The sequence below is a fragment of the Micropterus dolomieu genome, linkage group LG19 (genome assembly GCF_021292245.1).
Source record: "Micropterus dolomieu isolate WLL.071019.BEF.003 ecotype Adirondacks linkage group LG19, ASM2129224v1, whole genome shotgun sequence".
NCBI classification, from domain to species: domain Eukaryota; kingdom Metazoa; phylum Chordata; class Actinopteri; order Centrarchiformes; family Centrarchidae; genus Micropterus; species Micropterus dolomieu.
Genome location: NC_060168.1, coordinates 18040416 through 18052998, shown reverse-complemented (window position 1 = coordinate 18052998; position 12583 = coordinate 18040416). Strand labels below are relative to the sequence as shown.

At 39.6% G+C, this 12583-nt stretch overlaps 1 long non-coding RNA gene across 1 annotated transcript; it reads left to right on the top strand.

Annotated features, from left to right (window-relative positions):
* Nucleotides 1-8924: 8924 nt before the first annotated feature.
* LOC123957676 lies at nucleotides 8925-10724 on the top strand. The gene is made up of 3 exons (XR_006821857.1): nucleotides 8925-9065; nucleotides 9193-9274; nucleotides 9445-10724. It is a non-coding gene; the product is annotated as an uncharacterized LOC123957676 (long non-coding RNA).
* The last annotated feature ends 1859 nt before the right edge of the window (nucleotides 10725-12583 follow it).

The following is a 12583-nucleotide window of genomic DNA, read 5'->3' as shown; positions in this document are numbered from 1 at the left end:
TTCACTTTATGTAAGTGACATCTATGCAAAGAGCTGTTATCAAGTATTACTGTGGTTGCTACCACCCTTTAATTTTATGTTCTTAAAAGAAGTGAAAAAATAGAAAGCCAGTCTAATATCTTTCAGGAAAAAAACTGAGAAAACATAATCTGAACCCCGTAGCAAAACCGACACTTAGTGCAGGACAGCTTTAGTGTGTCTCTTTTCACACTGTTGTGAATAATAACATTTATTTGTTGGGGATTATAGGTCCTTGCTACAGGGTGTTCCAAATAATTTTGCTTGTGACAGCCTGAAATGGCTTTCAGTTTGTCAAATAACTGCAGAGTTGCTGTCTAAGTCATGCAGTGAACATTCGAAGATCACTTTCCTCAACACTGCGAGGCGGCGGCGTTAAGAGAGCCCCAACACAAACTAGCTTTTCATTTCTGTTATCATACTCCAACAGTATGGGGATCTCACTGGAGATTTGTGTGGTACAAGTTGTATTCTAGATGATATGCAGTAATCAGGCCCTTTGAGTCTCCTTCTGTCTTTCTAGCTCTCTCTCCAGTCTGTCTCTCCCTCTTCCCCCTGCCTTCACTAAAGCTGGTGAGCTCTCTACTTTTGCAGTGTTTTACCATTACATCATTCCACATGGCATACTATTAAGCTTTTGGGAACTGGGAAGACAGCCCAGGCCTTCAGATTTGTCATTGCATTGAGCTCCATTGTTGCACTGAACAGATGAATCGCATGCTGACCAAACAGGCACTAAGCTAGGGGAAATAATTAATGCACAGTCCTCTTTTTTCTATAATACAACGCATGGACAAGTGGTGACACTGAGACTAGTTGTCAGATTTTTCCCCTTTTGTGTCAACATTGGGGACACATATTTATTCTGCAAGGGGCATGGCCTCCATCCACCTATCCCTCCATCTGCCCATATGATATTCCATTCAGGTACGATGTCATGGTGACGCTTAGTTATGCAGTGGAATTTATTGTCTGCACTGCGGCAGATTACCATTGCTTAACATGCCACACAGGAGACTTAAAGAGGCAGCACCTTTTGCAGTGTTGCATCCTGCTGGCAACTATGTTGGTAAGCCTGAGGCATGCTGGGAAGGCTGGTCTTTATGCATGGTTTCCTATGCTGTGAAGGACATAAGCCATACAGTGCAGTGCAGCAGAAGAGAACAGGGAGACTGAACATAATTAAAAAACTATATTCCAATTTCTATTTGGTTTTTATTCATTTTTACTTTACTTTCTTATCCTGTTATTGTTTCAAAGACTGTAAATGGTACTACATTAACTTTGCCATTTTAGTGAAAATCTGGCATATGTGTTGACTATTGAGATTATAGTCATTAAAAGCCAGCTCACATGCACTACTCACTAGAGACGTTTTTCTTGAGAGCATCTTCATTTACTAAAATGTGATGTGCTTAAGGGCAGTCAGGGGAAACATTATATTATGTAATGATCAGGTGTACAAACTCACTATTTACAAGGTCAATATCTTGTATTTAATTCACCCAAGCCTTCATAGCTGGTAACTTGTTATGTTTTAGTATTCCTTCCATCTCCATTCTATAACAAAATACAGATTCAACCTAAATAATTTAACACCTCTGCACGTCAAACAGGGTTATCAGCCATGAGCCTCAGGATGAATTTTAAGGGAAAGTTCTTTACCAAGCTAAAGGCTATGTAACAAAAGACTTAGGCTACTCTGAGTACAAGAAAAAAAATGTGTAGCAAGATGAGAATTAATCTTTTGAAGTTGTTATCTGCATGCATATGCTATCAGACTCAGACACCAGGCTATAGGAGGATAAGAAAGGTTCAACTTTTGTCCACCGTGGGCAATCCTCCTGGCAATATGGCTGCCATGTGGGTTTTGCCTGTGTGATGCTGATTGCCTGGGGTTAAGCAAGAAACAAAATGTTCTAAAAATTGATTAAATCTACCCTGGTGTTTCTCTGTTAAGATCCCATCTGTAGGTAGTTATAGACTATTGCCTACAGCTGAAAAACTGTAGCAGAAGTGTTCTGTTTTGCAATATCACTTAATTGTACTTGCACATTATTACTTTAGAACTTTCATTTTCTTGTTGTATTCAAGTCATTTCATCCCTGTGCATGTGTTACATCTGCAGTGTTTTCAGTGATTTAAAGTAGGTTTGATGTAACAAGTCTTTCCTATTACTGTAAAATACATGTGAAGGATTTAAAGTGATTTAAAGATTGAAGTAATCCATTATATTTTTACATGAATTAATTTCCTTTTTTTTACTCCAATAACTCATGTTTGGCAGGACTTTCCTGGGAAAAATCCCTTGCTGCACAGGAAGTAATATATTTTACTTTTATGGATTTTTTACTGTAAACAGAGGGACAAGAGGACAGAGTAGCACAAAAGCAGTTTTGGCCACTGTGGTTGAAAGAAAAGGAAACAGCCCAGCTTTTACACCTATTACAGCACTCATCATCAAAAGCAGTTTCTCTGGGGAGTGATGCACAAAGACACAAGAGGCTGGTACCAAAGATGATGCCAAGAAAAAAGCCACTAAACTGTAGTCAACATATGACTTAATCAGTATTTTACTGTTAACTTTTACTGTCTCAAAGATTACTTGGCACAAAATGTCAGAAGCCAAACAATCATCAGGCCAGTCAGTGAATCAAACAGCTGTCTCTCCTGTTAAGCACAGACATATGTGCTACCGGGGAGGACAATCAATTTTCGTGCAAAATGCAAATGAGAAATCCATGTCTGATCCCAGTATTTTGTCACCCTATCCATGCTACACACCTCCGTGAAGCTAGGTAGCTCAGATAGAATCTCAAACCAACCATTCTTATCCATACCAAACACACATCAAACATTCAAGTATTTAAATGAGCTTATATCACAACATAAATCACTCTATCAACATGGCTGCAGTTATTGCCATCTAGATATCTCTCATCTCATATCGTACACCGCCGTCTGACCACTCTAAACAAAGCTCAGCTCAGCTCAGCTCTGATAAGCTGTGTAACTCATATTACTCAAATCACCAAACAACATGCACCAGTATTAGGGATGGGTATCACTACTTCATACTTTTATGGTTTCGACCAAAACAGGCCAGTAGAATCTAAACATCTCCAGTCAAACAAGTACTTCAATCGATACTTTTTGTAACCAGATTTGGCAAATAATTACTATTTGTAATACAACGTTTTTAATAAAACGTACAAACGCTTTATTTCTAGTTGAATTGACAATTTTTACATTGAAAAACTTACCCAACGACATTAAAAAGAATCTGTAGCCTGTTTGACACACCTCTGAAATAAGTGTCAGAAAACATTATTCCCCTAAATGTCCTCTGCCTAGAGATACTGGGGAAATGAAAAAGCATCCTAGGTTGATTGATGCGGATCAAACACTGGAAAAGACACGCTGCAGCACATGCTTTATTGTGAGCATGTGAAGCAGTCACTTCATGATCAATTTCTTTCACAAACACTGTAGCACTCTGTTTAAATATTACGTCTTATGTTCTCAGCCACCATCTAATGGGTAAAAAAAGCTCAAATGAAAGACTTATTTTTCCACCCCTGCTTTAAACAATTACTTCTTCTTCTTCTTCGAATGTAGCACTACTCAGTGTGGTCTGCCTCTCCACAAGTGACCTCTGCTTAGTTTTGGTTAAAGTTATTTTGGGGTGCTGGATTTATATTTCTTTATTTGAACTTATATTAAAGTTGTTTTTAACTAATTATTGTAATAAAAAAAGTTGTCTTACCTAGCATTTTATAATTTTTACTGCTGGTTCACATTTCTTTTCCTTTCAGCAATTCCACTCCCTGAGTGTTTTTTCTTTGCTGATTCAAAATATATTTTGGTATACTCTGAATCACATCTCTGCCTCATCAGTAACGTTCCTGTGTGCCTTTTTATCTCTTCTCCTTCAATCAATCAAGGTTTAAATAGTATTTCCTGGGGTGCAATTCCGTGGGTGGCCTTGGTTTTCATTCAATTCCCACCTTTCTGGTCCTCCGTGCCGCACATGGAAGGGGGAACTGCAGTTCTGTAGATATAAATGGCTTATTCTAAGGTAATCAAACATAACGGTTCACCATGAGAGGTCTCTATACACCACTGAAAACATAGTTATGGATATTATATAGCATTTCTGTCACTAGATCCTCAGGAATATTGCCCGCTGGACCTTTAAGAAAGGCCTCCGATTCGTCCACGTAGATGGCTATCCCATTTCTAAAATAGTGATTGGTTAAGGTAAGGAAATAACAGGCGTTACCGGTCAGCCTGCTACAGCAAGTGTGTGTTTCTCTTGAGGTAGCAACCAGATGCAGAAGAAAGACAAGTGTCATTTAAGTATTATACAGAGGTTAGTAATCTGGCTAGTTTGTAATAAGTTTGTTACACTGCTACAGTTTTGTGTATTGTACTGTGTTGAGGCAGGCACCTCTGAGCCGGTAGTATCACAGCCGGAACAATGTGAAAAGCGTTTTGATGCTATTACAAGCCAGTCTTTTTTATTTATTTTATTTTTTTCAGTCTAAGCCGGAGAGCTGGATCACTGTGTGTAAGCACACATGGATGCGGGATTATGCTGCAATATATTCAGTATAAGTGAGCCAAAGTGGCATATGGGCGGACATTTTTTCCACATTGATTGTAGGATCTCTGTGTGAAATGGCTACAGAATGGGTCTTTATCAGCGGCGTCGTTAGGCCTGGGCATCCAGGGCTATAGTTATTATTTATTCTCCTGCAAATTAGCAGAGAATAAGATTATCCAGCTGTAGCTCTGTGTCTGTCCTCTCTGCTCCACCTGATGCGGCTGTGAGCTGCACTTTATCAGAGGCGCTGAAATTAACTTGTGAGGATTTGTGTTGAGTTTAATCACCTGATAGGCATAGGAGGCATTATACATAGGCCTATTTCATTTCAAAATCCATGTTTTGTCCCCCCCTCTTTCCTAATGTAAAGTTTTATTTTGCATTGCCTTCCTGGCTCAGGCAATTTCGGAGTTGGCTCATATAGGAGGCAGTTTACTAAGTGACCACTCAATCACTCACACACTCCACATCAGTCCCGGACAAAATGTAGCCTATAGAAATGTTGAGGATGGGGAAAAAAAGTTGCTGGAGGCCAGTGCAGCAAAGTGCATCAATATTACAGACTCTTCTTTTGTGCTGCTGTTACTTCTAGCTGAAGGCAGCAGTGATGATGTCTGCAGCAGGGGTGGGTACATCTAATGTAGGCCTACTCATAATTTCGCTACATTTTCCATTTCATACCTTTTATAACTTAACCAGTCTGTAATCTGCATTTTGCTTCATTAACCGAAATGAGCTGTCATCCAGGCTGTGTGCGCGCAGTTACGCAGTAAAGCACTGGTCGGGCGATTGTCACAGTCACAGAGCTGGACAGATGCAAACATTTAGAAAATCAGGCAAATATCTTTTCAGTTTAAGGGGTTAGGTTCTACTAATGCAACTGAAATCTAGTAAGCGCACACCATGGCACTGGTGGCCTGTTGGAAAGCAGCCTGCGTCGCTCTTTCACGAGCCGGCAAGTGAAATACTTTCACTTTCCATTAACGGCGCATTAAAAGCGTCTTTAGTCTCTGCAGAGCAAACTAAGACTACACACTGTAAGATCTATGTCAGACGATGACTGCATTGATTGAGATATATAAAAACGTGTCCTGTTGTTGATCAGAGCATCGCTGTGGACATAAGCCTGTTTCCTTTCTTTAATACACATTGGGTCCTATTTGTTTTATAGCGATGTCCGAGGGTGAGTCCATAAACAGAATGTCGCCGGTGAAACTAATCTTTGACTCAGCAGCTACCAGCAGTTATTTATATTTGAGATGCACAGATAGAGAGAGAGAGAGAGAGAGAGAGAGAGAATATGGTGGATAAAATAGTTCTGTTGGGTTTTAGGCATGATGCACAGCTTCCTCTGTTTACCTGCTTCAACAACCAGCTGCTCTCGTGTTACTGCCACAATAATTGTTTGTGTTGTGAAGATTATTTAGATGCTTCAGGAATAATCAGATTGTATTGGCAGCCTGTGCTACTGCAAGGCAAGCAGTTTGGTTGGCTATATCTCCATAATAAAAGGCACAGATAAAAGTTGGCTGGGCAGCAAAAGTGATATTTTAAAGTGATCTTATAAACAGCTTCATGGAGATTTAAAAAGGAAAACAATAAATAGAATTGTAGAAATAGAATTGTAGAACTAGCTAAATTACAGATATTCAGCTTCTTCACTGCATTTGCAGGAATATTTTAATGGGCTACTAAAAAAATAAACTCATCAAGTTGCCTAGTCTAATGCAATAGACAGTCCATTCTTATGGTTATTACAACTACAGCTAGTGTAAGATTCTTACACTGTTGGTGTAGTTTTTCGTAGTTAAAAGACTTGGTGAAAGAATTACACCGGGAAGGCCCGCCCAACTCCTTCTCGATTTCAACGTTCAACCAACCGGATTTTTTGGTGCGCCATTTTCCTCGTTGAAAGTCTGTGGTAAGTGTCTCTAAATGACTTATTAAATCATTGTTTTGCATTTCAATAGAAGTAGCAATGTAGAATATTGATGTCCACCTACACTGCAGCTGGCTGTATGTCTTAAAACACAGAATTCTGAAAGTTCTGAAAGAGTTGATGGCTAATGTTAGCTCCAATGTGCCATTAAATGGACGAGCAAAAGTAAAAAGCTTTAACTTAATCCAACCTGCTAAACTATATTTCAATGTAAAAAATAATTTAATGCAACATGACAACTGATGCTCCAGCAGCAGGACCTTAACGTAACTTAATGACTTTAGCTTTCTATAGGATCAGTTTCAGTTTCTCAAAACCTGAAAATTTCAGAGCATAACATTAAATACAGGTATCATTATCCAGTCTAGCTTGTGCTTTAATGCAGACCTCATGTCCCAGAGTGTCATTTAAAACTGATCTAACTTGAAACGTGATGAATAAGAAAACTAATATTATTAGTGATGGCACCTAAATGCGGTCTTGAACTGGCCCGGGGCTACAGCGTAAGTTACTGTTCAGGCTGCAGCCTCTGCTGCTCTGTGTCGGCTCCTGCACACACACACAGCGACCAGCAGAGGGCGAAGCCACGGTGTACACCGTGTTAGGAAGGGAGCTCTAAACTATACCAGTTTACCACTGCTACGCTCGTTAGTGTAAGTATGTGCAATAAAACCTCCGTGACTAAAATTATATTACTTTACCAGTCCACCTGTGTGCAGTGTAAAAATGTAGAAAGCGTTATTTTTATCTGCCCTCTCCTCCAGTCTCTCATCTTCTGTGTTAACGTTACAAGCTTGGCAATTAAAGTTAGCCAAATGTTACAAACAAGCTAAATTGAAAGCTGTCTATCTGTAACATTAGTCTAACTGTTTAGCTTAGTTTGCCCTGTATGATGGTACGAAGCTGTGTCACAGGTTAATCTGGGCGCTCTGCCGCAGCTAACGGCGTCTTCACTTTGCAGTCCATCTGTGCGTCAAACACCTCAGCCTGTTTCCCTTAAGAACATGTAAGAACACATGTAAACCGACCGTAGCACAAATCAGAAAGACAGCATGCACTTTTGGATGGTTTATTGACGTTTTGCAGTGTTTTGAACAGCGACACAGTCACCTGCATGAACAGCTCACAGTCCTCTCTTTGAACTAATCTGCAGGTGGGAGAGGTCCCTGTGACCAACGATGTAGCCTACAAACTACACTCAGAAGCATATATCTACATGATGATACATTACGTAGATAAAGTTTTCGGGACGTTTGCAGTCAGTGGATCCTAAAACTCATGCCTGTGACACATCTGGGACGATCACCAGTTAATTTCCACCAGTTAAACTGTCACACTGGCAGTAACGTTAAATGACTGCAGAGAGAACAGGAGGAAAGACTGAAACAGACTGACCTCTTCATTTTTTTGTATACATCACTCAGTACTGTCTTGTCAGATGTTGGCTTTATATTGACTTTGCTGTTGTTAACATTCATTTTGCTGTGCTACAAACAGCATTTAGTTGTATTTAGAATATTCAACACAAACTATGTATAATGTTGAATTTAAAAACAACCAGACAGCCAACATACGCACTTCAATATTATTTTTATTTATGGCAAGTGATATCATCATCTGAATATATAACAATTTTATTGCAGATTTTCCTCTCATCGTTCAGGCCTTCCTCACGCCCTCGTTCGCTTCATTTCTTATTTGGTCTGTTGGTTGCTTGCTAGGATGGCTGAACACGCAAAATGGTCAAAGGCTCAGACACATTTCATTTAAAGCCAGAGATAGTGCTCGCAGTTAATATTTACAGACTAATGAAGTGTTGCAGGCTGCGGTTGTGAACGCTGGTTTGAAGTCAGTTTATCAGAGAGCAGTAACTGTGTCTATTGTGGTAATGCTAATAAGTTAAATATTACACACACACACACACACAAAGTGTAACGATACACCAAATCCACGGTTCGGTTCAGACTTCGATTTTAGATCCACGGTTCGGTTCATGTCGCGGTCACCCCCCTTTTATGTTTTTGATAAAGGTGAAATGTGTCAAAAAACTGCATCATGACATGCTCTGGCCTACAAATCTTGTTTTTGAGATTTAAGAAGTCATGTTTGTTTTGTTACAGACCCCAGTTTTTTTTCACATAGTGATATATTTAATAGTTTATTCAGTGAAATTTAAGTTCTTATATAATAATTCCCACACTAATTGTGAGTTATATGGCAATATCATGTTTTTACCACTGATTTGTCGTGACTAGTGATTAGTATCATGGTTAAAAGGTATCACTGAGTGTGTTTCGGGGTATGCCCTGGTTATCTTGAGCATTTCATGTGGGATGACTCAGTTTGTGTTTTATCCCTAAGCTTTCATCGAGTTCTCCATCCCAGCTGGCAGCAGAGGCATCCGAGTTTATGATGAGATGGGAACTAATGTGGATGCAGACGTCTCTGAAGAAGTACCACAGCAACCCAACGCTGGTGTATTTACTATCAGCTCTGACAACGGTAAACTTGATTCCCATTTCTTTTACCATAGACCATGGATTATGACTAAGACCCAGTTACACTTTAGTTGTGAAAAACCAACAAATGGTGTTTATTTCTTCTCTCCTCCCTCTCTCTCCTGAACTAGACTTAGATTCTAAGGGGACAACCTCTTCCAGCTATTCCCAGTCCACCAGGCCACTGCTTGATGTCGTAACCAAGTCAGCACTGTAAGTTTCAGCTTGTGGCTCGAATGATCTAGTCATCCTGGAGATTTATTGTGAGAGCCTCCTTTGCACAGTTTTTTGATTGGTAGCTATTTCTGTAGGTGTATTTACTGTAAGTTGTTCATGATTATTTATTTTAGTGAATACTGTCTTGTCTTCTACTCCTTTCACAGTTGGTTGAATCTGCACTGACCAAGAAACCTGGTGGAAGTGATGTCATCAAGGCGAAGAAAGCTCTGACTCACTCCTCGCAGCAACAGATGGTTAAAGGATAATGTCAGTATTTTGAAACCTGGGCCCCACTTTCACTTATTTTGGTGTTGAAATGACTCGTAGGTACAGAAAGTCTTAAATCAGTGCAGTAGGGCTGCAGCTAATGATGATTTGAGTATTCAAAGCTTCGACAGATTATTTCAACGATTTAGCGATGCGTCGTTTAACAAGTACTTTGCTTGGCGGCGGCGGTGTTGTGGCGTTCACACTACGTGACTGATTGGTGACAGGGAGTCACAAACACTACAAGAGCTGTTGGCTGTGTCACCTGACGCTGGTCTCCAAACCACGTTTTGTCAAGAAAACACGGGAAATGTGAAACGGGAAATGAGCGATCCTGCTCACGAAACAGCTGTTGTTTGTTATTATAAAGATGGGGATTATAAAGACAAAGGATGGATTAGCACACGCAGGTAGCAGGGATTGTCTGAGCTACAGAGAGAGCTGCAGGTGAGTTAAAAGGTGCAGCTCCCCGACTCAACTCGTGACTGTGAGGTTAAAACTCGCAGCCCAAAAAGGAGAACAACAAACACACGTGTGCACATTTTCAGCTGAGGACTGCGGCTTACTTTGGCTAGCCTTCAACTCAACAATTAGTCATGACTTCAGTTAAATGTTAAAGTTGCTGTTACCGTTACTTTGTCTGTGGTCCGCTGGCAGAACACCGGCTTCTTTCTGGTCAGGTACCGTCGTTGCTGAGGCGACATCAATTTTGTTTGTGGGTGGACGGACATTACAGAGTTGTTTTTTTTTCTTTAGCTTGAAATAATCCCATACTTTGGACCCTTTCTTTTTTGTCCCTCGCTGTTTTCGCTCTCTTCCCCCTCTTTGCAAACAGCTCCATCATAATCACGTCGTGTTTACAGCGTAAGCGCTATGTGCAACAGTAACAAATGTCCCTGCGAAACACTGTTCTGTATAGTTGCATGGATTAAACGAAGCATTGATGCAAAGAATTTGTGTCGAAGCATTTAATGAATCGATTTTATCGATTTAATCGTTTCAGCCCTACAGTACAGTATAATAGTGAGTGCTAAGAGAGCTGTCGCACTGAAACAGAACTAAAAAATAAACCTTGAGGTAAAATGTTTTTATTTTTAAGAAATTGTATGGATTACATGGATGTATGGTGGTTGTTGGTTTTTCCCCCTGCACACATTAAAAGTTTTACTTGTTTTAAGTGTAAGCTGGACATGCTAAAGTAGAAAATTGTAAAACACTAGATTTTTATTTCAACAAGGTGTTTGGTAAGAATAACACTTACGGTGAGTAAATATTAGTGAATTTTAGCATTTGCAGGAGTCAATGAAAAGGTTTAACACTCATGAAGAGTGAATTAATAAGATTAAATTATGAATAACAGTGAATGTTCTATCTTTTTTAGTGTAGAACTTGATTTGCATTTCTTAGTCTGGTGTAGTGTTAAATGTTAACTTTACACTCTAAATGTTCAGACTTGCTGCTGACTTTACTGAGTAGCTAACCTTGTACTATAATAGACAGTTTATTCACACAATGGCCTCGAGAGGGAAGCTGCTGGCAGACCTGCTGTGGGATGTGGCTGACCAGCTTGAAAACAGGAAGTTTCAACTGTTACATCCAGTGCTTGAATTGAAAAAGTAGTTGCCAGTACTCCCCATTCACATGTTGGCGTGTGTATTGGTTGGCACACACAAGGAGGAGGCTGGCTTGAAGCTTGAAGGAGAACATTAGCACAGTGGCATCCTGATGCTATACTGCAGAGGCACAACCTGAATGAGTAACTAGTATAAATTAGTGTTAATGTAATGTTACACCATTAAATAAAAAGTATACTGGTGATATATGCAATAATGAATTACTGTGATAATGCATTTGGACCAGTGACTGTGTTGCCCTGACCACTTTCTTTAGTGCTCCTAGTGGCAGCGGAACAGAATTGGCTTCAGCCCACTCCAGTGAATTCAAGACAGTAGTAGTAGATCTGATCACATCTCTATAATATATAATCAGGTCGGCTGAGTCAGTGAACTCTTAAGTCCCTTCTTAAAACATACTTTTATAGGAGAGCCTTTCCCGATCTTATTTGACTTTATTTTATCCCTTTTATTTTATTGTATTTTACTAATTTTATATTTATCTGTATTTTAGTCTTTTTAATGTTTTCATGCTTTTATCTTGTATTGTTTTTGTATTATTGTCTCTTGGGTATTATTGTCTTTACACTTGTTAAAGCACTTTGTAACTTGTTTTTGAAAAGTGCTCTACAAATAAAGATTATTATAACCAATCCTGCTTCAGACTGATGTCAGCACCACCCACTCAATTAGCATACGCGCACAGGCATAAATAAATGTGGAAATAAATATATAAATAAATGTGGAAATAAATCAATAAATACATAAATAAATGTAATAAATAATATATAAATATATGTAGAAATACAGAAATAAATGCATGTAGAATGCATAAATAAATACAGAAATAGCCTTTTTTAATGACCAAAATAAATTTGATTTGATTTTCTTTCTGCATTTAATTATTTACTTCTGCATTTATTTATTTATTCATTTATAGATATGTCATTTTTAGTCCCTCATAGAGGAGGAGGTTGACGAGATGCAGGTGCGGGTCGCTGGTTGGGCTCAGGAGCGGAGGGAGAGAGAGAGCACACACAGGGGAGGAGACACAGGGAGGCAGGCAGAGAACAGGGAAAACAGATGAAAAAAAGGAGAAATAACCAGGACACTCACCGTCAGCTGGGCTGCCACCACAACAATTTATCCTATTTGACCTCTCAAAATATCCTTTATTCTGGAAATGTCAGAGGACCCAGGGGTCAATTATTATGTGAAGATATGAGGTTTTATGGGCTGGGCTAAGCCCCCAATGTTTCAAGAACCTAAAAACGCCCCTGGTCTGTATCCCTAAGAAGTTGTCTGCACGCTTCATTGTGGAAGTGTTTAACTCCTGTGGCAGTTTTGGGGGGGGGGGGGGGGCAACAAGGGCCAGTGCCCTTGGACCCCCCTATGGCCCCCCCCCTGAACGAAAAGTCTATGG